Below are 27617 nucleotides of genomic sequence, written 5' to 3' on the forward strand. Positions count from 1 at the left end.
GTGTTAGCATGGCCACTGCTAGATGGTGGAATCAGAAGTGATTTTTTTTTAATTGCTTATCTGTACTTTCTATCACAGCAATGTTTTACTTATTTACTAAAGAACCAGAAGGAAGGTTTAATTTTTTAAAAAAATCATTGGAGAAAAGAGAGTTCCATCCAGCATTCTTTCCCAATGTTCCTAGAAACACACCACACACACATACACTCTATGATAACCTGTGTGTAGGTAGGAAGGAGCAGAGCATCTCAAAAACATCCATGACCTTCCAAGGCCATGAAGGAAGACTGGGGCCAAGCTCACACACAGTCAATTCTCCTACAACAGGCCACTGGCCTTTGAGGATGTCCCAGAGCTACTGCTGGCCTCCTTCTCCCCCAGAGTCCTGACTTCCCTTGACTCCGGCCAGCTGTCTCTGGCATAGACCCCCAACCAGCCAGCCTCTAGGGAAACTGCTGGAACCAAACGACTCTAGCGGCTGCAGTTAAATGACCAGACCTTCCAAAATAAGCAAAGGAAAGCTGAGGGAGTCAGGACTGCCAGCATCAATGAAGGAGTCAGCTGAGGGCAGCAGAAGGGTGGGGTGGGGTGGGGGTGGAGGCAGAGCCTGGGAACATATCGCTCAGGGGACCCAGGGGGCAACAGGGGTTGGCCTAAGAAAAGGGTGGAAACTGGGAGACAGGGTAGAAGGTGGGGCAAGGACTTCCCCCACTATATCCACATCCATATGCATCTACCAGAATGCATGCTGGTTTAGGATTTCTGCAATATATTTAAAGTTTAGAGGACATTTAGTATACTTTGGATGGATGGAAGGGTCAATGAATGGGTGGATGGATGGAGAACTGACTAAACAAAACAAAGAATGCATACATTGATGGATAACTAATAAATAGGCTTGGTTCCTTTGGAGGTCAATAATACCAAGATGAATCAAGAGTTGTAAAAATGCTCATTGAGTCCCTAATCCCAATTCTTGTGAATTCACTAAGGAAATAATACAGAGCAGAAAATTTCTCTGGCCCCAAAAGGCTGTAGTAGCATTGCTTCTAACACAGCAACACCAGAATGGCCTAAATGAGAGACGATCTGGGGCTAATGAGTAAATTACAGTAGAATGTTGTATTGTGCAGTCATTCAAATGATAACCAGAATGACAGTGTTAAATAAGGTAACCTTATTTCTGAAATAATATTAGGTAATAAAAAGAATTTAAAATGTGTAAGTCTGTAGAACTCTGTTACAAATTGGTGGAAAGGTATTTAATGGAAAGAACATTATAGGCTCCAACATTGGAAGATCCATATTAAGGCCCACTTGCATCTCAGACATGGTGCTTCATACCTTTAGCCTCACTTCCCACAACCCTGACGTGGGGATGATGCACACATCATTTCCTTGTTGGGAGGCCCGCATTAGCGATTATGTGAGGGTGCTTCGTAAGCTCTACAGTACAAGTCACACACTAGTCACTTTCTGGATTGAAATTAGAAGGAAGAGAAACAAATACAGTGATAGGGTTAGAACTGGTATTCAGAGACATGCAAATTAAAAATACAGTATTTCACCTACATCAGATTAGCCAAACAAAGAAACAAAAAGCACACACAAAATGTCCTCAAGTCTCAAGTAAATTGAACCTGAACCCCAGCTTGGGCTACCCACCTTGACCAGGCAGTGCTGGGTCATAGAAGTACAAAGTGGAACCATGGAGGGGCATCCAAAGACAGAGGGCTCGCTCCCTGGGAAAAAAAACCAGTCAGTTCAGATTCACTGAGCTTGGCATACCTGCAGTGTCTCGCTGCCTTCATGGATTTAGGGTGATAGCAAATACGTACATAGTGTTTGCACTGGCCCAGTAACTTTACAAGCACTTTCTTATGTGTTAATTAATCTTTGTAACAGTCCATTAGGGGCTTTCGTGGTGGCTCAGTGGTAAAGAATTCACCTGAGAGCGCAGGAGATGCAGGTTCGGTCCCTGGGTTGGAAAGATCCTGGAGGAGGAAATGGCAACCCACTCCAGTATCCTTGCCTGGAAAATCCCATGGACAGAGGAGCCCAGCAGCTATAGTCCATAGGGTCACAAAGAGTTGGATACTGCTTAGAGACTAAATAACAACAGCCTATTGAAACAGGTACTATTATCCACATTTTGGGGGAGTTTAGCTGGGCCCAAGACCACCCACTGGTGACCAGGAAAACCAGGATTAGGAACCCTCGCCACCTCTCACACACTCTCCCCAACAGGCCTACTTCAATCTCCTGAGATCACCAGCCTAACAGCTGCAGACCTGAAGTCATAACGCAGGCACTCTGGCTCCACTGCAGCACTCTGGCCGGAAGACAAACCAGCTGGTCAGTCAGCAGTTGGCCATTTTTCGCGGAGAGTAGGTACCTTTGGTGCACTGGAGCAGAGGACCGAGCCTGGAGGAAGCCCAGATCGTCACACCCCGTCCGTCCTCTTCCCAGGTACCCTGCGTCTCCCCCACCAGTCCTTGGATTTCTCAGTGCAGTACCCTGACCCTGGGGAGGGAGCTCCCGATGCCAGGTTTTCTCCCTCCTACCGACGGGATGGACATGAGGTAGAGCAAGCTCCGGGAGTTGGTGAAGGACAGGGAGGCCTGGCATGCTGCAGTTCACGGGGTCGCAAAGAGTCTGACACAACTGAGCGGCTGAACTGAGACTGCACTCCCAGGAGAAGCCTCCAGGGGGCGCCCTCATCCCCCAAGTCCAGAGGGCCTAGGGTGCAGAGTCAGCGCTGGGCACCAAGCCTGGGGTGATGGTTGGAACACAGGAACGAGCTCTGTAACCTAGAGAAATAGCTTGGCTACTCCTAGCCTGTCTACTCATGTGTCAGGAGGAAGAATGATAGCTATTTGTTCCCGGGTCTACTTACCACATCGGGTTGCAGGGGCGGAGTAATGGAGGCCCTTGAGCCTGCCACTGGGCTTTCCCTTGTGGCTCAGCTGGTAAAGAATCCGCCTGCAATGAGAGAGACCTGGGTTCTATCCCTGGGTTGGGAAGATCCTCTGGAGAAGGGAACAGCTGCCCACTCAGTATTCTGGCCTGGGGAATCCATGGACTGTATAGTCCATGGGGTGGCAAAGAGGCGGAAGGGACCGAGCGACTTTGACTTTCTTTCTCTTTTCAGCCTGCTGCTAGGCGGCTCCCGTCTCAGGGAGGAGCCCTGCATCTGGGCCCTGGGCAGAGAAGAGGACAGGGCTTCTTGTCAGGGAAAGGGAACGGGCCTAAAGTCCCCCCAACAGGCTGATCGCTGGCCCGGACCCCAGCTGTTTGGAATTCAGTTCACAGGTATTTCTCAGCTCCCGCTGCAAGTAAACCGGTGTTTGCGTGTTTGGGGCCCTGTGGGGAGAGGGAGGGAAGAGGCAAATGGAAGCAGCAGTCAGGTGGCTTAAATGAACCATCGCCCGCTAGGCACCAGGGTTTTCGTGTTCACTGCCTCCATTAACCCTCAGTCACCCCCGAGAAATAAACACGCTCACCTCCTTCTTACAGACGAGGAAGCGGGAGCCGTTCCAGATTTCCCCGCCTCCACCCCCACCCCGCACGCCCCCTCTGCAGGACAGTCTGAGTGAACTGAGGGACTGCACACCGGAAAAGCAGCTCTCCAGGGGCTCTCCAGGGGCTCAGGTCCCGGCTGAGTCACCTGCCTGGATGTCCATTTCATATGGCCTGTTACTCACTAACCAAGAACATGACTTAATTCCCCGTGGGCGATCCCACCAGGCACATAAAGAAATGCGAGATGACTGGGACACAGAAGCTAAAAGCCTCAATTACCCTTCGTGACAGGAACATGGGACTTTTTTATGAACAGAGAAATTTTTGCCTCGTAAATTGCACGTGTGAGGGGTCAGCCCGCGCTGCTGGTGACCCTGTTACATCCTTCACAGCCAGAGGCAGCCTCGCAGGTGGCAGGGATCACCCAAGCCTCACCCCTGCTTATTAAGCCCCAGATTAGTGGTTTGAGAGAGCCCTGAGGGGTCAGAGCGGGGGCCGGGGTTAGGCCAGGAGAGGCAGCCAGAATGTAGGAATATTCCCGGCTCTCATCCTAGCTCTGCTTACGGGTATCAGTTGTAGGGGGTGGGCAAAGGAGAGGATCTTTAAAAGGTTTTCTTGACACTCCCACCCCCAGAAATTCTGATGTAATGGGTCCAGCGTGGAGTCTGGGCACTGGGAGTTTTAATAGTGGCTCAGGTAATCCTGAAGTACAGCCAAATGGAGAGCTAAATAGACCTTACCCCACCCTGCCAGTTGATGAATTAAACAGAAAGTTTTTTACCAAGTGCGGGCTGGTGGAGGACAGGACCAGGAATAAAACACAGTTTCTACTCAGGCTCCTTTACATAAAACCGTATTTCTGACTCCCCATATCCCATGGGCAACAGGGACCCTGTGAGGAGGCCTGGGTGCAGGATGTGGTCCCTTGGGGAGAAGCAAGCCCAAGCTTGAGGTGAGCCCAGAAGATGATCTGATCTGTTTGGGAGCTCCCACCAATGCACACAGCCACGGCTCCCCTCCCAAAGCTGTCATTCCCACGGGCGTTCACTCCTTCATCTCTGCTGTCTTGCTCCCCTGACCTTCGCCAGGTGTCCTGAATGCCCCACACCCAGCTGCCTGAGGATCCCCTTTCACTCCACTTACAAACGTTTGCTGACTGCCTCGGGCCCCTACTGAGCACCAGGACTACCAGAGGCAGCGGACTGGTAGAAACAGGGACATGGGGGGGCTACTTCAAAGACATAGGGGTTCTTATCCCCAACAGCTGGAATCCATCCATTTGATGCGCTACCGCAGGGGGCGCAAGCAGAGGTTTAGAAGATTCTCGAACAACTTGTGGTTCTCCGCAGGGAGGTTCCATAGCTTTCCACTTACTCATGTATTTAAAAAAAAGAAAAGCCCCATCTTCTATCGTAAAAAGCCAGTTCACTTGAATATCAAAGCCCCAAACTCTTACCCAATTTTGCTCTCTCCCCTTCCCTCAGCCCAGAGGTGGCTTGGGGGTCTCGGGGTTCGTGCTGACATTATGGCGGAGACTCTGTGTGCTGTTTAGGGGCTTTCCAGGGCGGGGGTGGGGGTTCCTTGGACTGGCAATATCTCCTCCCAAAGTTGAAATGACAGCAGAAGCCCTGTTTAACAAGGCTGTTTACTTGCCCGATATTAAAACTTCTGTGTGTTGTTGATTTATTTTTTTACTTTTTAAAATTTCTTTTTTAATTGAAGTGTAGTTGATTTACAATGTTGTATTAATTTCTGCTGCAGAGAAAAGTGATTCAGTTATACATATAAATATATATTCTTTTTCATATTTTTTCCATTGTGGTTTATTGAAGCTGTTGTTTGTTTTTTAATGAAGACAGTTAAGAATATGAATTTTCTTAATTTTGTACATTATCATTGATTGCTCCCCCACTCTTCAATAATAAATAAAAGTATTATATGTCCATTGCACAGTTTCTACAACCCAGAAAAGCACTCATTCATTCATTCAACAAATATTTAGCCAGTGGCTCCCATATCACTAAAATAGCTTTTGCCACTGTGGACACATCAAGAAATATATTAGCATGGATCCTGCATTCAGAGAGCTGACTGTTCACCCAGAACTCAGAAACTAATTATTATGATGCAATCTGCTGCAGAAAGATAAAAAACACATCACCCTTCCTCTCAAAGACCAGAGATTTCCAGAGTTCACATCTCATTTCGTGACTTTCTAGTACCGATATTATTATTGTTACACTCAACACTACATTGAGAATGTTTCCCCCATATCAACAAATATTTTCAACAAAGTGATTTTAGTATTTCAAGATGTGAAGGAATCATGAACATCTTACTCATGGAATCTTTAAAGCTGAAAATCTTTATTCTGTGGGTGTGTGAAGTGGGTTAAAAATCAGGAAATGGTTAGAAGAGTGAATTGTAGAGGCATTTCCTTCCTAATGGCACACATATTTTGGGAAAGGAAGGGAAGAAAAGTTAAAACACTGTGTTGGCCAAGCACATCACATGCAAGATTTAGCCCCAGCCCCTAAGAAGCCACTCCCTTCATTGAGCCACAGATGAGGGCTCAGAGACCCAGAGGGCTGTGTGCCTGGGGGGTGGGCCTGGGGGGACATGATCAGACCAGCTGATGGTCTCTGTCATGTCACACCATGTCCACAGGGTTCCGCCTTCTCCTTCTGGATTCCTGAATTTTGTTAACAACTGCCTCTATCTTCTCAGCAAAGCCCAAGGTTGAGGCAACAAATGTTGCAAGCAAACTTTTTCCCTTTCTAAGGGAAGACATTGTGCTCCTTGGAGCCGCAGGGCTGGGCCCTTGAACACCTTCAGAACATGAAGGCTGAACTTGGCTGAAATTCCCTTTCCTCAACCGTAGCCAAACTGCTGCTGAATTTCAACATTATTTAAACTTTGGAAAGGTCTGGTGCATGTCTTTAGTTGGGAGAGGTTTTTTCCTGCCTTTTAATCAGCTCATAAGTCAATAAGCAGCTCAGGCCATAAAGTTCATACTTTCAGAAACCAAAGACTGAATCGCCATCCGAATTCACACCCAGGGCGGACAGCCTCAGCTTTCAAGAATTTAGTGTTTGTCTTGGAGAAAATCAAGAGCCTGACTGCAACCAAGGGAAAAAGAAAGGCTGCCTCAGCCCCAAGCTCGGCTTCCCCTGCAAACACCGGAGGGAAGGTAATAGTAGAACCACAGCATGGTTGAGAAACTGTCCAGGGGAACATCTGAGCAGATTTGTTCATTTGAAAGTTCTGAGATGGTCTGGTCTTGCATTGATCACCTCTCCATGTGTTTGAGGAACTGAATTCACTAAATCATCTGCTCTTTGTGACTCTGCTTGCTCATCGTTCCCAAGCGATTCCCCTTGCGGGTGTTTGAAGCTTTCCAACTAAATTTTAAGCTTTGGGCAGGAAACTTGTGGGGCTTGGGAGTTTGGTTTGTTTTCACCACCACCCACCTACCTGCTCACCCACGACTCTTTTTCACACAGGCTCTGTTGTGATGAGATGGGGAAGAAACAAAGTACATCAATAGTTGTGGTTCCTGCTTCACTTACTGGCTGACACGGAATAAGTCACTTCTCTGGGGGTTGATTTCCTCATCTGAAGAGTGCGGAGAGCAGTGGCTGCCCTGGGAGGTTGTGCCGCATTAAATACAGGTGGTTAAACTGTAAAAGGTCATATAAAGTTGCTTACTATTTATCCTTACTGTTGGGCTTCCCTGGTAGTTCTGACAGTAAAGAATCTGCCTGCAATGTGGGAGACCCAGGTTTGATCCCTGGGTCAGGAAGACCCCCCTGGAGAAGGGAATGGCAATCCACTCCAGTATTCTTGCCTGGAGAATTTCATGGACAGAGGAGCCTGGCTGGCAGGCTACAATCCATGGGGTCACAAAGAGTCAGACACAACTGAGTGATAACACACACACATCCTTGCTGTTAAATGCTAGTTACCCACGTGGAGATTTAAACTGTCTCATGAAGGACATTCATTTCATTTCATTCTCTCCTTTCTATTGGGTTGGCTAAAAAGTGTGTTCAGGTTTTTCCGTAACATCTTGCAGAAAAACCCAAATGAACTTTTTGGCTGACCCAATATGTGTCCAACACACTTCTGGGGGAGAGCAGAGGGCAATTACTAATAGCTCCAGAAAGAATAAAGCTGCTAGGCCAAAGTGGAAACGATGCTCAGTTGTGGATGTGCCTGTTGGTGAGAATAATGTCTGATGCTGTAAAGAATAATATTGCATAGGAACCTGGAGAGAGCAGAAGACAAGGGAAGCTTGGTATGTTGCAGTCCATGGGATCACAAAGAGTTGGACGTGACGTAGTGACTGAAGAGCCACGATATGTTCCCAAGGAGAAAACATTATAGGAAACTTCTGGAGCAAGAGAATAAACTGCAAAGTGATGGAGCCTGGCCCTGGGCTTGATGCTTTCTCATGAACTCATTTATTCCCTCCACAACCGCATGAGGTGAGAAATATAATTATCCCCATTCGGATGGAAAGACAGACTCACTCAGAGTGGTTTTCCATTACCTCCTTACTGAAGGTCACCCAGCTTAGGAGAAGTCACAAAGTGCGCTGGTAAACTGACTCTCTGAAGGGAAAAACGTCTGGTGCATTGGCCCATTGCTCTGGGTTAAGTGCTTCCTCCTTGGCTGTATTCACACTAACTGGCAGTCTCCTGGCACTTGCCTGGCAGTCGAATGGCAGCGTCAGCACACTCCTGGATGAGCAGCATCTGGAAGCAAACTCGGGTTTCTTGGTGAAGATCCTTTCCTGGGCCCAGAGCTCAGACCCTCTCCTCCAGCAAAGAATCATCTGGCACTAGGGAGGGACCAGGACTGGCTAAGCCAGCTGGTGCTCCACCCCCACATCTACCCAACCAGATCCCCCCAGGGCAGGACCTGATGGCTTGCATTCTAAACACGGACTTGTACGTGCACTGGAGTTTGGGTACTACCCAGCCCTCATCCGCCAAGAAGGTGATGAGTCCAGTCACCCAAAGGCCCCTCCCACTCCTGTCCCCCAAAGGCAGCAGGGGAGCTGACATATCGGAAGAAGGAAAAAGACAGCATCCTGTTCACCTGTGGCTCAGACAGTAAAGAATCTGCCTGCAACCTATGGACACCTTATCTTTGACAAAGGAGGCAAGAATATACAATGGAGAAAAAACAATCTCTTTAACGAGTGGTGCTGGGAAAACTGGTCAACCACTTGTAAAAGGATTAAACTAAAACACTTTCTAACACCATACACAAAATAAACTCAAAATGGATTAAAGATATAAATGTAAGACCAGAAACTATAAAACTCCTAGAGGAAAACATAGGCAAAACACTCTCTGACATAAATCATAGCAGGATCCTCTATGACCCACCTCCCGGAGTAATGGAAATAAAAGCAAAAATAAACAAATGGGACCTAATTAAACTTAAAAGCTTTTGCACAACAAAGGAAACTATAAGCAAGTGAAAAGACAGCCTTCAGAATGGGAGACAATAATAGCAAATGAAGCAACTGACAAAGAATTAATCTCAAAAATATACAAGCAACTCCTGCAGCTCAATTCCAGAAAAATAAGCGACCCAATCAAAAAATGGGCCAAAGAACTAAACAGACATTTCTCCAAAGAAGATAGACAGATGGCTAACAAACACATGAAAAGATGCTCAACATCACTCATTATCAGAGAAATGCAAATCAATACCACTATGAGGTACCATTTCACACCAGTCAGAATGGCTGCAATCCAAAAGTCTATAAACAATAAATGCTGGAGAGGGTGTGGAGAAAAGGGAACCCTCTTACACTGTCGGTGGGAATGCAAACTAGTACAGCCACTATGGAGAACAGTGTGGAGACTCCTTAAAAAACTGGAAATAGAACTGCCATATAACCCAGCAATCCCACTTCTGGGTATACACACCAAGGAAACCAGAATTGAAAGAGACACGTGTACCCCAATGTTCATCGCAGTGCTGTTTACAATAGCCAGGACATGGAAGCAACCTAAATGTCCATCAACAGATAAATGGATGAGAAAGCTGTGGTACATATACACAATGGAGTATTACTCAGCCATTAAAAAGAATGCATTTGAATCAGTTCTAATGAGGTGGATGAAACTGGAGCCTATTATACAGAGCAAAGTAAGTCAGAAAGAAAAACACCAATACAGTATACTAACACATATACATGGAATTTAGAAAGATGATAACAATGACCCTATATGCGAGACAGCGAAAGAGACAGATGTAAAGAACAGACTTTTGGACTCTGTGGGAGAAGGTGAGGGTGGGATGATTTGAGAGAATAGCATTGAAACATGTATATTATCATATGTGAAATAGATTGCCAGTCCAGGTTCGATGCATGAGACAGGGTGCTCAGGGTTGGTGTATGGGATGACCCTGAGGGATGGGATGGGGAGGGAGGTGGGAGGGAGGTTCAGGATGGGGAACACATGGACACCCATGGCTGATTCATGTGAATGTATGGCACAAACCACCACAATATTATAAAGTAATTCAGTTCAGTTCAGTTCGGTCGCTCAGTCGTGTCCAACTCTTTGCAACCCCATGGTCGCCTGGCCTCCCTGTCCATCACCAACTCCTGGAGTTCACTCAAACTCATGTCCATCGAGTTGGTGATGCCATCCAGCCATCTCATCCTCTGTCGTCCCCTTCTCCTCCTGCCCCCAGTCCCTCCCAGCATCAGTCTTTTCCAATGAGTCAACTCTTCGCATGAGATGGCCAAAGTACTGGAGTTTCAGCTTTAGCATCAGTCCTTCCAAAGAACACCCAGGACTGATCTCCTTTACAATGGACTGGTTGGATCTCCTTGCAGTCCAAGGGACTCTCAAGAGTCTTCTCCAACATCACAGTTTAAAAGCATCAAGTCTTCGGCATTCAGCTTTCTTCACAGTCCAACTCTCACATCCATACATGACTACTGGAAAAACCGTAGCCTTGACTAGATGGACCTTTGTTGGCAAAGTAATGTCTCTGCTTTTGAATATGCTATCTAGGTTGGTCATAACTTTCCTTCCATGGAGTAAGCGTCTTTTAATTTCATGGCTGCAGTCACCATCTGCAGTGATTTTGGAGCCCCCCAAAATAGCAATTAGCTTCCAATTAAAAAAAAAAAAGAATCTGCCTGCAATGCAGGAGACCTGGGTTTGATCCCTGAGCTGGGAAGATCCCCACTCCAGTATTCTTGTCTGGAGAATTCCATGGACAGAGGAGCCTGGTGGGCTGCAGCCTATGGGACTGCAAAGAATTGAGCACAACTGAGTGACTAAAACTTTTCTTTCTGTGTCACCTGTACTGAGATTCTGGTTCTGGGTGTCCGTTAGGGGCTGGATCATGGTGGTGAGCTGGTGGCTCTGTCTCTGTGATTATTACTGTTTTTCACAAACTCTAAGATGTAGTCACACCATTATTTCATTTTAATTTACCACCAACAAAGAAAATAGCATAGCTTAACATATTGTAGTAGCACAGTGTGTGTGTGCTCAATTGTGTCTGACTCTTTGCAACCCCATGAACTGGAGCCCACCAGACTCCTCTGTCCATGGAATTTTCCAGGCAAGAATACTGAAGTGGGTTGCCATTTCCTTCTCCAGCAGATCTTCCCAACCGAGTGTTGAACTGGAGTCTTCTGTGTCTCCTGCATCGGCAGGTGGATTCTTTACCCCTTGCGACACCTGGGGAAAAGTGTCGCCAAATTCAAAGACGTGAACATACAAAAACGTACATTTTAGAATCCAGGCAGTATATGTGGGTGTATACACATTTGTAGGGTCTCACTTTATTTATGTTCTTAGAGATCCATCAGATTTGGTTGAATGCATCCATACCTAGGAGCACACTGATCTATACTATTTATCCATCAGTTATCAATGAATGCTACAGGCACTGACGAAGTTTCCACAACAAGCCTATGAGACACGCACTAGATCACCCACACTTTCAGAGGACTGAGGCTCTGAGAGGCCACCCAACCCCAGAATCCTAACCCCATTCAATCCTGGCTCTTGAGAGATGTTCAAAAACGCTCTCTGAACTGACGTGTAGAGCCCTGTTCCTCCAGGCTTGACCACAAATAAACCAGTTTGAGTTCTCTATGGTGCTTGTGTTGCTAAAGGATGAATAACGCTTCTAAAAGCAAAGTTTTCTCGCCTCTGTTGGGTTTTCAGCTTTCTTAGACTTCTCGAAGAAAAGTGTGGCTTTGGAGATGTTTGAGGAGCTTGCTGGAATCAAACCTTAGGGATTAAGGCTAGGATGTAAACTCCAGTGTGTAGGGCCATGACGGAGCTCCCACATGCCCGCCTCTCCCTCAGGGCTTGGCTCTTTCAATCTACCTCATTTTCCAAATCCAAGTTGTTGTTCAGTCACTAAGTCGTGTCCTACTCTTTGCGACCCCATGAACTGCAGCACACCAGGCACTCCAGGCCTCCCTTTCCCAGGTTAATCCGCATCAATTCCCATGCCTCTCCACCCCCGTCCCCAACTGTGGTAACCTCTTGGTGGCCTCACTCGCCTGGAGAGCGATATTGATGGGAGTCAGGGGGGAAATCCCTTTTCTCTGTGGCCAAACTGCTATAGGGTAGAGATTTTTCAGAAGGCGTTTGTATTAGGAAAAGAAGTCACAGTAACACAAAGGTTGATTACACCTGGACTTCATACACTGCTTTGGCTTCCCTTGTGGCTCAGCTGGTAAAGAATTCGCCTGCAATGAGGGAGACCTGGGTTCGATCCACGGGTTAGGAAGATCCCCTGGAAAAGGGATAGGTTCCCACTACAGTATTCTGGCCTGGAGAATTCCATGGACTGTATAGCCCATGGGGTCACAAAGAGTCGGACACGACTGAGCTACTTTCACTTTCACTTTGGCCCACTCGGAGTTCACTGAGTCCACAGTAACACCATTGCCTCTGCCCATCCAGGTCATCACTTCCACTGTTTGGGGAAAGGCTAATAATGCCTTTCCCCAAAGTAGTTCAATCTGAGCAATTTTTCAAGTTCATATTCATTTTTGAATGGTTTGTTGTTGTCATTTTGTATGTGTGTATGTTGGAAGAAGGGTTCTGGTGGTCGTTTGATGCAGGCAGATTAGAAGAGGAGTCAGCTTTTCCTTTTGCCCTTGTAAATAATCGTGCGGAAGGGAGGGCACCTCCAATTAAAAAGACCCTGGGATTTGGCTCTGCCCGCACAGGAATACACGAAGGTATCTGATGTCAGCCAGCCTGGCTCTTGAATTTGAAGATTAAAAGGCTTTTGTTCTACCTTGAAGCAAACAGAGCTGCCGACCCTACAAGGAAATGTTCTGTTTTCCTGTCAAGTTCAGTGACCCAAACACTATCTGCTGTAAGATTTCTCACCAAACCTGATTCACATGTGAAGAATTCACACATGGCATGTGTGATAGATTCGGGGTTAGCCTAAGATGTACTTCTTACTAAGATCATCAATTATATGTTCTTTAATGTTTTTATTTCTTTAATTAAATAATGGCAACGTGACAGAGTCCTTTGTATAGAGAACATTTCATATAGACCATCATCTTTTAATCGCATCCCAATTACTGACTTCGTGTCTGCATGTCACCTTCGAGACTTCGTCCACATACACATATTTTAGCTTCGCTGCATTCCGAGTCTGTTGTAATTTATATTTTCCAAGTGGAGTGAACAGCTCAGTGAGAGCAGTACTGCTCAGACCAGCACCAGTTCCCACTGCAACTCTAAACCATCCCCCCAAGGACCACAGCTACTCTTTCCTTTCATTCTCAGGATGTGACCACACATCTGTGACAGGGACAGTGTACCCTGTAAATGAAGCGTAGCTGTAAGTCTAACACACAATAGGTGCCCAGAAAATGCTGGGAGGAGCTGAATTCTCCATTCAGACCAGTCAGATCATTTTGCACTGACCTTAGACTGTCTTCCTACTTACCCACAGTCTTCCACTTTTCCCCACTGCCTTCCCACTGGAGGAGCAAAATAATGCAGTGATGACTCTGTTTGGGAAATCCGCATGGGTTGGGGGAGGGACTTGGATTTTCCAAAAGAGAAATAGAACTGACTCAAAAAATAAATAGCCTTTGGATAGGATGCTAAGTCTGGGAAAGGAGAGTCTGTGGGATGCTGCTGCCATCTAGTGGTACAAATGCAAATGACAAATTTTATATCAGACCTGAGGGGATCCATAAAAACAACCTGCCTGCAATGCAGGAGACCTGGATTCCATCCCTGGGTTGGGAAGATCCCCTGGAGGAGGACATGGCAACCCACTCCAGTATTCTTGTCTGGAGAATCCCCATGGACAGAGGAGCCTGGCGGGCTATAGTCCATGGGGTCACAAAGAGTCAGACAAGACTGAGAGACAAGACAAGCACAGCACAGAGGGGATCAATAGATAACAAAAATCTCAGAATCTTAAGATACAGTCATTCAACAAGTCATCACAGGCAGAGTCAACACATGCTGATCAAGTGGTCCTTCCTGGCCTAGCCTCTGCCGTGCATTTAAGTCTGGGTGGCGGTCCAGCAGGTAAGAGAAGACGGACTCAGGTCCACTGAATACAGGACCCTGCCAAGACAACACCAATTAGGAGAGGATCAGACCTGGGTGGGGGGCAGGCAGGCAGAGGAGTGATGGGGCTTGGAATCTTACTGTAATACACATCTATTTTGCATTTAAAAATACATTATTTCTAAGGTTATAAATAATTTATTACGTGTTACAGACTAGATATTCTCTAGGGCAAGGGTTCTAAATCTCAGGCCCACCAACTGTCGTCCCTAGATATACTTCAGGGGTCCCATGAACTTGGGCAGGAAGAAAAGGACATCTTTATTTTCAGGAAACTTAAGCTGAAATTTAGCATTTTCTTCAATTATGAATTAGGCATCAAACCGTGATGGTATTAGCAGAAACGGTGACTTCATCATTTACAGAAATTTTTAAATATTTTCCTATCATTTGTAGTCATTGCAAATGTCTCAAATCACTTACTTATCATGACTTTGAAATCACAGTGATTGTTTTAAGTGCTGGTAGATGTTATTGATGTGAATTAAGAAGCATTTATATTATTAAATGGCTCACATCTTAAAATGTTTTGGAACCTGTATTTCAATGTAATTGACTTCTTTGAAATCTTTTGTCTTTTACACGTTTGAAGACGTTATTCTGTAAAGGGATCCATGGCGCACAAGAGGTCAAGGCATGCTGTTCTAGAGGCTCAGGCACGGGACTGGCGACCACAGGCTGGACTAGTCAGAGCAGGGATGAAGGTCTTCTTTGCACTTCATTAAAAGGGGCCTCACAGAGAAGTTTCAATACAAGCCTTTCCTAAAGAAGCAGAGCCAGGCTTTGCTAAAATATAAATATGGGAAGGTCTCTATGATTTCTTCCGTGTCCAGTCCATCAAATGGTCGGTCCCTTTGGAAAGAATCTGAGACGATAACTTGGTCCTAAAGGAAGAATGGTTTAAATCGTTTTCATTTTGGGAGCATTTTCATTATATGTGACTTAAAGCCTCTATGCGGAAAAGACAATGGCAACCCACTCCAGTATGCTTGCCTGGAAAATCCCATAGACAGAGGAGCCTGGTGGGCTGCAGTCCATGGGGTCACGGGGAGTTGGACATGACTGAACGACTTCACTTTCACTTTTCACTTTCATGCATTGGAGAAGGAAATGGCAACCCACTCCAATGTTCTTGCCTGGAGAATCCCAGGGACAGCAGAGCCTGGTGGGCTGCCGTCTCTGGGGTCGCACAGAATTGAACACGACTGAAGTGACTTAGCAGCAGCAGCAGCAAAGCCTCCATGAAAACAGAGATGGAACTGGATTGATATGGCAGACTGGGTCAGCCTGCCCTTGAGTTACACTGTTCCCAAGGCCTTGTCTGTGTGCATTGGCAAGATTCTCTTGGTCATAAACAATATAGAAACCAAGTTGGCCAGAGTTAGAAAAAAAGGCAATTCAGTGGAGGCCATTGGAATCCAAGTGAGAATGGAACCGCTCTTCTCAGAGCGGCAGCTCAGCCCTCCTCGCAAGAGGTGTCTGGGAACCGGCTCTCTAGAGCAGTTCCTCCAATTTAAATGAGCATACAAATCACGGGATCTGTTAAAGAGCAGATTCCAACTCAGTTGATCTGGGATGGGCATTTACAAACACCCCCCACCCTGGGTGATGCTGCTGGTCCGTGGACCACACGTTGAGTAGCAAGGGTCCCACACACCTGCCTCCACCACCGTGCCCGCCTGCTGATTGTCCCTCGGTCCAAAACATCAAATCCCCCGGAGAGAAAAGGCATTGGCCAGAATTGAGTGGGTATCCAGGCCTATCTCTGAAACTATGGTCAGTATAGCCTTACAGCATGGATATGTCTGCCTTCAAGGAGGGGAGGAATGAGCTATTGGCTGGAGGTCCCGCCCTGAGGCAGAGGGAAGACTTGTAGCCCTATGACTTCACTGTCAGCTCCTTGCCTGCTCCATCTACACCATCTTCTTCCCACCCAGTGACTTTCTCCAACAACCCAAGGACAGTTTTGATGAGGTTGTTGTTCATGGGTTCCCATAGCCCACAAGAATGGGTACTTTCAAAACTCTCAACCCTTCACATATGGTCACTCTACTCCCAAAATCACACCCCACAGAGCTCATAGAATTTAGCTTATGAATGCCAGAGTCTGCCCTGTGGATGACCCCCTAGTATTTCCCATGCTCCAATTCCCCAGTATCTGTGGAGCTCAAGGTCTCTTCCTGAAATCTAGATGTGGACACCCGCTGGGTCTCTCCTCTCAGGCTCACCCACCACATCCACACCTGCCCGCATTCCAGTCCTCTTTGGCTATATCCACAGCCAGGGGCAAGGGACACTCAACCTCTTCTGCCCTGTGGGACTCCAGCCACTCAGGCAAGCCCCACGTACTTCCCTCCGCAGAGACGCAGTGACTTCCTCACCTTCCTCTGCCCTCCCTGGGCCTCTTAGCCTTGGCAGGAGTGATCTGTACGTCCTTCCCCAGCCACCCAGCGGGAAGCAATTAGAAATTCATGGACAGAAAATGCCCAGCGCAATGTTTCTGGCAGAGCAAATCGAATTCTCTGAAAGCCTCTGAAAGAAGGCTCTAATTGTGAGGACTGCCAGGACAGCCCCCGGGGCACAACACCAAGCAACAGGCCTCTTCTAACCCTGGCTCAGAGGACCCACATTTTAAATTGCCACGGTGGGGTTGAAAAGACTACATTTTTCAACACTTTTTTTTTTTTTTACCTTTTTTTTGAGTCTATTTTCTATTTTCCTTCCTGCTGTTCTGTTTCCTTCCTTTATTGTTGCCTTTGTGTTCAAAGAACTCCCTGTAGCCATTCTTTTAGAGTAGATCTGCTGGTGAAAAAGTCCCTTTATTTTCCATTGTCTGAGAATATCTTGGTTTCCCTGCGAGGATATTCTCGCTAGATACAGGATTCTGGATTGAGGGATCTTTTCTGACACTTAAAAACTGTGCCAGTTCCTTCTGGCTTCCATGGTTTCTGATGAGAATGGGCTGTTATTCAAATTGTTTTTCCCTTATAGGTAAGGTTTTGTTTCTGTCCCCATACCTTTGAGATTTTTTTCTTTGCCTTTAGATCTCAGAAGTTTGACTGTGATAAGTCTCAGTATAGATTTCTTTGCACTTATTATTCTCTTTGGGGGTTTTCGCACTCTGGGAAATTTTATTATCCAGACAGTAGTTTGACCAGCAATTTTTAAAATTTTCATTTTATATTGGAATATAGTCGATTGGGCTTCCCAGGTGGCATTAGTGGTAAAGAATCTGCCTGCCAATGCAGGAGACACAAGAGATGTGAGTTCGATCCCTGCATCGGGAAGATCCCCTGGAGTAGAAAGTGGCAAACCACTCCAGCATTCTTTCCTAGGAAACTCTATGGACAGAGAAGCCTGGTGGGCTACAGTCCATGGGGCTGCAAAGAGTCAGACATGACTTAGCAACTGAGCAGTGTTCTCTGTGTTATACAGTAGGTTCTTGTTGGTTATCTATATTAAATACAGCATTGTGGACATGTCAATCCTAAACTCCCAATCTATCCCTGCCCGCATCCCCCACCAACCTGGTAACCATAAGTTTGTTTGCTAAGTCTGTTTTGGTTTTATAAACAAGTTCACTTGTGTCATTTTTAAAAATCATCTTATTTATGTATTTATTGGCTGTGCTGGGTCTTCACTGCTGTGCAGGGTTTTCTCTGGTTGCAGTAGGCAGGGACTACTCTCCAGTTGCAGTGTGTGGGCTTCTCATTCTGGTGGCTTCTCTTGTTGCAGGTCGTGGGGTCTAGGCACTCGGGCTTCAGTAGTTGTGACTCCAGGATTCTAGAGCACAGGCTCAATAGTTATGGCACAAGGCTTAGCTGCTCCATGGCACGTGAGATCTTCCTGGACTAGGGATCAAACCCCTGTCTCCTGCATCAGCAGGCAGACTTTTATCATTGAACCACCAGGGAAGGCCCCATTTGTGTCTTTTTTTCTTTTTGGATTCCACGTATAAGCAATATCATATGATATTTGTCTTTCTCTGTCTGACTTCACTTAGTATGATAATCTCCAGGTCCATTCATGTTGCTGCAAATGGCATTATTTCATTCTTTTCGATGGCTTAATAATAATTCCATTTTATATATGCACCACGTCTTCTTTATCCATTCATCTATCCATTCTTCTTTGTAACTTCTATTTCTTTGCAGAGACTTGTTTTTTGTGTGTGTGTTTGTTTGTGATTGTTGAACTATTCTTTTTATCACAACTGGTTTAAAATCTTCATCAGATAGTTCTAACCCATCTAATTCTCTAACAAGTTATACTGATATCTAACAGAGAGTATCTGTTACTTCAGTATCAGCATCTTTTTTCCTTCAGTTGGATGTCTTCCTGGTTCTTAGCATGATGAAGGATTTTTCAGTTGACACCTGGACATTTTCTAGTTATGTAATGAGACTGGATCTTATTTAAACCTCATTATCTGGTTTTCTATGACATCAGTCTAGCAGGGAGCAGGTAGGTTTCTGTCCTATCATTAACAGATGGAGGGAGAAGCCCAGACTCTCCACTAGTCCCGTGTTGATACACAAAGCCAGGAACTCCTCACTGCTGCTGGGTGGGGATGGGAGCTTGGGAACTGTGTGGTCCCCACTGACATTGCAGTGTAGGTGACCTGTTATCACTGTCTTTTTGTCTTTTTCGTGCGTGCTCAGTTGTGTCCAATCCTTTGCACCCTGCGGACTGTAGCCTGCCAGGTTCCTCTGGAGTAGGTTGCCATTTTCTTCTCCAAGGGATCTTCCCCACTCAGGGATTGAGCCCGCATCTTCTGTGTCTCCTGCTTTGGCAGGTGGATTCGTTTACCGCTGAGCCCCCTGGGAAGCCCTTGTCACTGCGCAGTGGTGAAATCCTAACCCCCTGTTGGGCCTCCTCTGATCCATCCAGCAGGAAGTGGGAGCAAACCCAGGTGGAGGTAGAATTTCAGGCCTCGGTACTGCCTAGCAGGTGGGAGGAATCAAAGTCTGAGCTCTTGGCCTCCTCGGGCAGGAAGGAGGAGGGGCCCCTCATCACAGCCTGGCAAGGGAGAAAGTCTGGGCCTCGCTCGGCCTCTGCTGGACAGGCCAGTTTTCCCAGGGTCTGGCAGGAGCACAGCAGTCATTGTCTGACTGTTTCTGCCTTGTTAGGCTGCTCTTGTCTTCATCCTTGGCTAGAGACAGCAGGTTTTCACGGGGGCCTTTTTTGTCTGTGCCTTTTGGTATTTCCGGGTTGCTGGCTTCGTTAGCTCCAAGTCTGGGATACATGAGGTTAAAAAAATGAAAACAGATAAGGGAACTCACCACCATATTGTTGCTCAGGCCCCAGAGCCCCTGGCCAGCCTGTCTTCCTTCCACCTTTCAGAGTCTTTCTATGTCTGTTTTGTGTATAACGTCCCAGGGTTTTGTTGTGCTTAGAGAACAGGGAGAAGCATGTCTGCTTGCTCTTCCCAGAAGCAAAAGTCCTGTAGTTTTTTTTTTAACATCCAAAAAGTTCAGATGTAATGTTCATGGTTTCTGCAACGAATTCTCTGTTGAAATGCTAGTTATTTGGTTCGGTCCTTGATAAAATGGATTCCCTCTTGTGGTAGAAATGTGATTTAGCTTTTGTTTTATTGGAGATGCTACTCAAGAATATTTTTCTGTTCACCTCAGCACCTTCTAGCGAAACGTGGTCAGTGACAACAAGCATTTTTCAGGGTGGGTGGTGGGGCAGGGTGAGGAAGATAAAGAGAAGCCTCTTTTTTCTTTTTTTCTTCCCCAGGAGGTACTCAAATCTAGATACTGGAACAGAGAGGTTACATAGTAAACACACAATAAATATCCAATAAGTAAATGAACAAATGGTATCATTTGCATATAGCATTGGTGTAGATTGTACTATTTTGAGCAAAATGTAAAAAGCACTGATATTTGGTCACTCTATACGTAGGGAAACTTGTTGGGATATACTATGGGTCTAGCTAAAGGAAATGGGCTCTTTATATACAATAGAGATGAGTATTAATTAGTCTGACTTCTCTGGACCACAATTTAGCAGTGCCTATCAAGGCTTAAAATTATTCAGCCCTCAGTAACTCTATTTCCTCAAGAAATAATAGTAAAGATAGACAAATAATAGTAAAGATAAAACCGGTTTTAGGCACAAAGAGAGACATCACAATGAAAATTTAACACCACTGATGAGAACATTCTCACATGTTATCTAGTTCCTCAGTGGACAAATGGATCAACACCATGGTCTCTCTGTTCAACAGAATAACCTGCAGCTGTTAAAAATGAAGTTTACAAGGACTACATCAGGGGACAGGAGCATGTCTTTGATAAAAACACACACAAATTGTATACATACCATGATTAAAACAATGTTAAAAAAAAACAGAAAAAAAAGACTATGTGGAAATACATCATCATATATAATATAACTCTGTTGAATGAGTCCGTTTTTTTCCTTTCTTTACTATTCTGGATTTTCATATTATTATTATGATGATGCTCTTCACTCACACTGAAGAGGCCTTATTTAGGCTCTTATTTTAAATTTTTATTTATTTACTTTTATTTTTGTTTTATTATTTATTAATTTTTATTTGATTATATTTATTTTTGGCTGTGCTGGGGCTTCACTGCTGCAAGGGCTTTTCTCTAGTTGTGGCCATTGGAGGCCATTCTCTAGTTGCGGTTCGTGGGCTTCTCATTGCGGTGGCTTCTCTTGCTGCACACAGGGGTTCTAGAGCACAAGCTCAGTGCTTATAGCACACGGGCTTAGCTCCTCCACGGCATGTGGGATCTTTCCTAATCAGGGATCGAACCCATGTCTCCTGCTTTGGCAGGCAGATTCTTTACCACTGAGCCACCAGGGAAGCCCTCATATTATTACTTTTTTAATGATTGTATTTATTTATTTTGGGCTCTACTGGGTCTTTGCTGCTGCTCGGGCTTTTCACCCTGTGGCGAATAGGGGCTGCTCTAGCTCGGCTTTCTCATTGTGGTGGCTTCTCTTGTTTTAGAGCACGGGCTCTAGGGTGCACGGGCTTCAGAAGCTGTGGCACTTGGGCTCTGTAGTTGCGGCTCCCGGGCTCTGGAGAGCAGGCTCAATAGCTGTGGGGCACAGGCTTAGCTGCTCTGTGGCACGTGAGATCTTCCTGCATTAGGGATCGAACCTGTGTCTTCTGCATTGGCAGGTGGATTCTTTACCACTGAGCCACCAGGGAAGCCCTTCATATTATTTTTAATGAAAATGTAGTATATTCTTCGAATGAAATCCCAGCATTTTGTTCCTATAGCACCAAGAGGGAGAGAGTAAGCTGTGGTTGTGTACATAGTCAAGCACAAAGTAGGAAAATAAAGCTGACACATTAATACATTTTAAAACACATTATTGTGAACATCAATTACATTTGACATCCAAACACCCGAGTTCCCCCGCTGCAGGCTCTTCCTCTCAGAGCATCCCATGGACTCTCCCCACCCGATTTTTGTCCTCAATTCAATTCTCTGGTGCCCTCCAAGTCCTGACCACGGACTGGAGTGTTGTCAACCTTCCTGTAAGCTCTCTGTCTCGTTTCTCTAGTCTTTCTCTTGTGTGTGCTTGACATATTTCCATTCTCTCCTCCCGGCTGTGGGACTCAGTTATTTACTTCGGTAGGCAGATCTTTCCTCTTTTTCAGGCCGCTGCTCCCAGGGGCCTCTGTCCATCTCCCAGCAGCAAGGCAAACATTAATGGTACTTAGAGAACACCTCAGACTGGAGGAAGTCACCCCCACTGAAGATCCAGGTGTTGAGAAGGGTAAATTGGTTCAAAGAGCCCTACTGTGTGCCCTTGTACAGCTGCAGACATTTTTCCTAAATGGTGTCAGACTGGACCATGTTCGACCATGATTATTTACTCCTGAGAAGTGAGTGTGAGTGATTCCAGGCAGTCTGGGTCCGAGTTGGATGATGAGACACTGACAGAAAGAGAACAGAACACGGCTTTCCCTTGTGCTGATGATGGAAGCCCAGGTGGGAACAGGCAGGAAGCTGGGCCTTCAAGTATAGTATTTATCTGTCTCAGCGGCCCCTGAGGCCAGGCCCTGGATGGTAAGGAGTGAGGAGATTTCCTTGAAAGAATGGACTATTTCACTTCCAACCATTCTAGGGCAGAACACGCAGAGCTTCCCACCTCCCTTTTCTAAAAATTTTACCCTGATTTACTTTGCAGAAATGCCTCCTTATCACCATCAGTCATTTTATGCTACTGAGGCTCCAGACCCTCCCCAGAAATGCAGCTATAGCCAAGGCCTGAGCCCACCAGTCTGTGTGGCATGGCCTTGGCCTCAGTGATGGGTTCAGGGCTCAGAATATTAATGGTTCTGACTGACACAAAGTGCTCCCTCTCTGCAGGCTCTGTTCTTAGGGTTTTGCAAATGTTATCTGTGTTTCCTCAATCACTCTGCATGAGAGCCTCGTGAGGTGAATCTCATTCCTATTGTAAGATGAGGAAACTGAGGTACAGAGACACTAAGTAACAAGCCCAAGTGACACAGCTCAGCTCAGTTCAGTCGCTCAGTCGTGTCCGACTCTTTGCAACCCCATGGACCGCAGGACACCAGGCCTCCCTGTCCATCACCAACTCCTGGAGTTTACTCAAATTCATGTTCATTGAGTCAGTGATGCCACCCAACCATCTCATCCTCTGTCATCCCCTTCTCCTCCTGCCCTCAATCTTTCCCAGCATCAAGGTCTTTTCAAATGAGCCAGTTCTTCGCATCAGGTGGCCAAAGTATTGGGGTTTCAGCTTCAACATCAGTCCTTCCAATGAACACTCAGGACTGATCTCCTTTAGAATGGACTGGTTGGATCTCCTTGCAGTCCAAGGGACTCTCGTCTTTTCCAACACCACAGTTCAAAAGCATCAATTCTTCGGCACTCAACTTTCTTCACATTCCAACTCTCACATCTATACATGACTACTGGAAAAACCATCGCCTTGACTAGACCGACCTTTGTTGGCAAAGTAATGTCTCTGCTTTTGGATATGCTATCTAGGTTGGTCATAACTTTCCTTGCAAGGAGTAAGTGCCTTTTACTTTCATGGCTGCAATCACCATCTGCAGTGATTTTGGAGTCCAGAAAAATAAAGTCAGCCACTGTTTGTTTCCCCATCCATTTGCCATGAAGTGATGGGACCAGTCCATCCTAAAGGAGATCAGACCTGGGTGTTCATTGGAGGAACTGATGCTGAAGCTGAAACTCCAAAACTTTGTCCACCTCATGCGAAGAGTTGACTCATTGGAAAAGACTCTGATGCTGGGAGGGATTGGGGGCAGGAGGAGAAGGGGACGACAGAGGACGAGATGGCTGGATGGCATCACTGACTCGATGGACGTGAGTCTGAGTGAAGTCCAGGAGTTGGTGATGGACAGGGAGGCCTGGCGTGCTGCGATTCATGGGGTCGCAAAGAGTTGGACACAACTGAGCGACTGAACTGAACTGAACTGAACTGATGGGATTGGATGGCATGATCTTAGTTTTCTGAATGTTGAGCTTTAAGCCAACTTTTTCACTCTCCTCTTTCACTTTCATCAAGAGGCTCTGGCCCCAAGGCATGTGGGATCTAAGCTCCCCAACCAGAGATCAAATCTATACCCCCTGCATTAGAAAGCGAAGTCTCAGCCACTGGGCTGCCAGGAAGTCCTTGTGAGTCTTGGTTTTGCCACTGAATAGCTGTGTCACTGAACAGTGACACAAAACCAAGACTCACAAGGACTTCCTGGTGGCTCAGTGGCTGAGACTTCGCCTTCCAATGCAGAGGGTATACATTTGATCCCTGGTTGGGGAGCGTAGATCCCACATGCCTTGGGGCCAAAATACCAAAACATAAAATGGAAGCAACATCATAACAAATTCAATAAAGACTTTAAAAAATAGTCTACATCCAAAAAAACCCTTAAAAAAAAAAAATAAAAGACTCACAGCTAGGTAGTCTGAAACCAGAGTCCACACTCTTCACACCATGCCATATGGTCTTCGCTATCATGATCAGGGCACAGGTGTGTGCTGCGACAGAGTCAAGCTTTCTTCTCTGCTGAGCTGGAAGCCAAGGGGAGGCGGGTGGTGGCTGGGGCGGGGTGGGTAGCGAGGAAAAGGAGGAGGGGCAGGAGGAGAGGGAGGGGGAGGAGGATGCTCTGGGTCTGCTGTGTGGGACCTGCAGGTGAAGCACACTCCGCAGTGGGTGGGGCTGAAGACCAGAAGAGAGAGTGCTGGTGGTGGAGGGAGCCCTGGGACTGGCCACACCTGAAGTCAGTTTAGTAATGTGGCCGACACATCCTCACCCATTTTTTCCCCTTATTCTAGTTTGGGTTGGCTTCTGATTACTCCCTGTTATACTTTCTGTTTTCTCTTTCTAAGGGCTCCTATTAACTGGATGTTGGGTCTCCTCACTAAATTCTCTTACTTTCTTGTCTTTTCTCTGTGATCATCCAACTATTTGCCTTTTTGTTCTGCTTCCTGGGAGATTTCCTTGACCTTACTTTTCATCCATGGAAAACATAATGGGGGTGGGGTAGAGCAATTTTTTATTTCCAGATTCTATAGTATCACATTTTTTGTTTCTAGATCCTATTTCCAATTTTTCCTTTCTTATGGAATCCTAATTATGTTTCCTGGATGTGATCAAGTCTCACATCTCAGAAGATACGGATCAAATTGCTTTAATGGTCTGCTCACCCCTGTATTAATTCAGTTTCCTCAGTGTTCCTTTTCTCAGTTTGTTTTGGTTACTGTCTCTCTCATGTTGCAGGTTTCCCCCCAAACTGACTGACAATCGTAAGTAACCCATTCATATATAAGTGTGACACTAACAAGTTGATTGGGAGCCATGGGTGTCTGGACAGGCTCCATTTGGTAGTTATCTGTGTGGGGGCAGGTGGCTAACCTGGTGTTTTCATTGGGAACCCAAGCATGTCAGTAATTGAAGGTCTTCACACAGGGGCACTCCAGTTTCTTCAGAGAATGGACTTTTCATTCACAAGGAGCACAAGCCTGGCTCCTGGCTATCTGAAACTTTGTGATCATGTGCAGAAGAGCCTTTCACTTCTGCTTTTAGCCTGGTCCCCTCATCCCCACACTTCGCTTGGCATTCACAAGCCAAGAGCATCTCTGGCTCACCTCCTCAGAGCCAGTCTGCTGTGTTCTGAGGAGGATGAGGGGGCTAGCTGGATGCAACAGGCTGGGCCTGGCCGGGTCTATGCCCTCCTCTCACAGGGCTGGGACAATCCCTGCCTTTGGCTCCCGCTTCATGCCTCCCCTGGTGCCTTGTTCCTTCAGTCCCTGCCTTCCTAGATTCTAGGGGACGAAGGAGCTGCTTCCCTCAGTGCCGCCCTCATTCTTCCCTGTCGGTCCACCTACCACCCCCCGCTGGCTCTCCACCCTCGGGTCTGGCAAACCCAGGTCACCGAAGGTGGAATTTGTCTTTTTTTGTATTTATTCTTGATTTGGGACTAATTACTTGAGATGGAGATACAGGTGCTTTTATCCTGTAATCTTGCAGTTGCCATTTATTAAAAAAAAAAAAATCCTCTTCTAGTGCTTTCTCAAACCTGCACACCTCCAAAATGCCCTGGGGTGAAAAAGCAGGCTTGAGGCAGCTGTCCTTTGTGGTCTCCATCTCCACAGCCCTGGACACTGCTGCACCTCTCTTCTCTTTTCTAGATCTTTCTAAGGAAGGAGGCACAGCTAACGGCTTGAGTGCCTTCCGTATGCTGACTAAGGAGGTCTGGGAGGTGGTCTGTTTTCCCCTCTTTAAGGGGATGCTGGAAGGGATTGGGGGCAGGAGGAGAAGGGGACAACAGAGCATGAGATGGCTGGATGGCATCACCGACTCGATGGACGTGAGTTTGAGTGAACTCCGGGAGTTGGTGATGGACAGGGAGGCCTGGCGTGCTGCGATTCACGGGGTCACTAAGAGTTGGACACGACTGAGCGACTGAACTGAACTGAACTGAACTGAAGGGGGATTAACTGAGGACCAGTGAAATCACTGGGAGGCCAGGTGAGTAGAAAACTCCTTTGGTCTGACTTCTATTTCCACGCTTTTGTGTCCTTCACCATTGCATTCAGTATGACCCTTCATTTCTTTCCTGAGAATTCATTCACTCACTCACTCACTCATTCATTCAGCACTTTGAGGAATATAATCAGCAGAGAAGAGAGAGTTTCCTGGTGGTCTAGTGGTTAGGATTCAGTGCTTTCACTGCTGTGGCCCAGGTCCAGTCTCTGGTTGGGAAACAGACCCCACAAGCTGCACAGTGGGCCAAAATTTTTTAAAAATTAAAAAATTTCGGCTAAAAAAAAAAGCAGCAGAAAAGACATTTGATGCCCGCCCCTAAGGAGCCACCCACTTCTTCCCAGCCTCTCGAGACCCTACTCTTCAGTGAGACGGGGCCCAGATACTTCGGCCAGGCTAAGGAACAGGGAGGGGACTGACTGTGTGTGGCTCATACCCTGTGCCGGCCATTTGCTTGATGTTTTATATATATTTTCTCTCACTTTGTTAATACTTTTAACCACTCTGTGGGTAAATTTCACTATGTTTTTAGATGAGAAAGTTAGAGAACTTTAAGAGCATAGCAGGCCTGGGGTTTCAACTCAGCTCTGCCTGAGTTCAAAGCTTGTGGTGTTATAAGGCAGCTTCTCAGGTGTATTTGTCTCCATTTTAGAGATAAAGAAATTAAGGAGCAGAGATGTTCCTTACACAATCTGAAAAATCAAGGCGGGCTGAAACAGCCAACACCTCACGTAGGGGAAAGGAGATAAACGGGCCATGATGGGGAAGTGTGGGCCAGGCAGTGGTTGGGGCCGGTGGGGGGGAGGGAGTGGGGAGGGTGGTGTGGTATGCCCACAGGGAATTTCCTATAAGGAAAGCCAGGCTAACCATAAAGGCCAGTGTGGAATAATTTCAAAGTGCAGCCAACTGGGGAGGAGGGAAGAGGTGTCTGTCTGGTCTGTTTAACTGGGTGACTCTACCTTGTAGGAATCTGCCTCTTCGTCTCCAGCTGCCTCACTTCCTAGCTGCCAACAATATAAGGTTCTTTCAACCGTGGGTCTGCTCACTAGATCCATCCAGAAGGGCAGCTTTGGATGAAGTGGGGCAAGACCCAGGGGTCTCGGGCAGGGGATGGGAGTCAGGGAGGCAATGGTAACTTCTTCCTTTGCTCTCCTTTCAACTGGCAGAACGGCATCATTTCCAAAAATCCAGGGGCGACTATGCTTCCTGCTTGGTCCAAGGGTGCTTGCAATAATGCTATCTAATTTAAATTTTCTGGCTAAGAAAAAACAGTCAGTGAGACTCAAGGAGAAAACATTGTATTTTCCTAGACAATGTCGTCATAATCTGAACTTGGCCAGAGAAGGACGGTCCAAAAAGTGCTTTCATGCAGAGGGAAAAAATGCCTACAGAAGGAAAGTTACTGTGAATCCTAGACCTACCCCTGCAGAAAGGAACAAGGTAGTGCCAGGGATG

At 46.4% G+C, this 27617-nt stretch overlaps 3 long non-coding RNA genes across 5 annotated transcripts; 1 reads left to right on the forward strand and 2 right to left on the reverse strand.

Moving 5' to 3' along the window:
- Positions 1 to 1238: 1238 nt before the first annotated feature.
- On the reverse strand, positions 1239 to 5294 carry LOC123328465. 2 transcript variants are annotated; one of them, XR_006543298.2, is made up of 5 exons: positions 3802 to 5294; positions 2897 to 2982; positions 2292 to 2424; positions 1666 to 1742; positions 1239 to 1476 (listed from the first exon to the last, which is right to left on the reverse strand). It is a non-coding gene; the product is annotated as an uncharacterized LOC123328465 (long non-coding RNA). The 2 variants fall into 2 exon arrangements; XR_006543297.2 differs by lacking the exon at positions 3802 to 5294 and having other exon boundaries at positions 2897 to 3033.
- On the forward strand, positions 2336 to 3783 carry LOC123328466. 2 transcript variants are annotated; one of them, XR_006543300.2, is made up of 3 exons: positions 2336 to 2469; positions 3152 to 3312; positions 3517 to 3783. It is a non-coding gene; the product is annotated as an uncharacterized LOC123328466 (long non-coding RNA). The 2 variants fall into 2 exon arrangements; XR_006543299.2 differs by having other exon boundaries at positions 2419 to 2969.
- A 13751-nt stretch (positions 5295 to 19045) lies between the features above and the next one.
- On the reverse strand, positions 19046 to 26433 carry LOC123328467. The gene is made up of 2 exons (XR_006543301.2): positions 24071 to 26433; positions 19046 to 19897 (listed from the first exon to the last, which is right to left on the reverse strand). It is a non-coding gene; the product is annotated as an uncharacterized LOC123328467 (long non-coding RNA).
- Between the last annotated feature and the right edge of the window lie 1184 nt (positions 26434 to 27617).

The sequence above is a fragment of the Bubalus bubalis genome, chromosome 12, assembly GCF_019923935.1.
Source record: "Bubalus bubalis isolate 160015118507 breed Murrah chromosome 12, NDDB_SH_1, whole genome shotgun sequence".
In the NCBI taxonomy this organism is placed as follows: domain Eukaryota; kingdom Metazoa; phylum Chordata; class Mammalia; order Artiodactyla; family Bovidae; genus Bubalus; species Bubalus bubalis.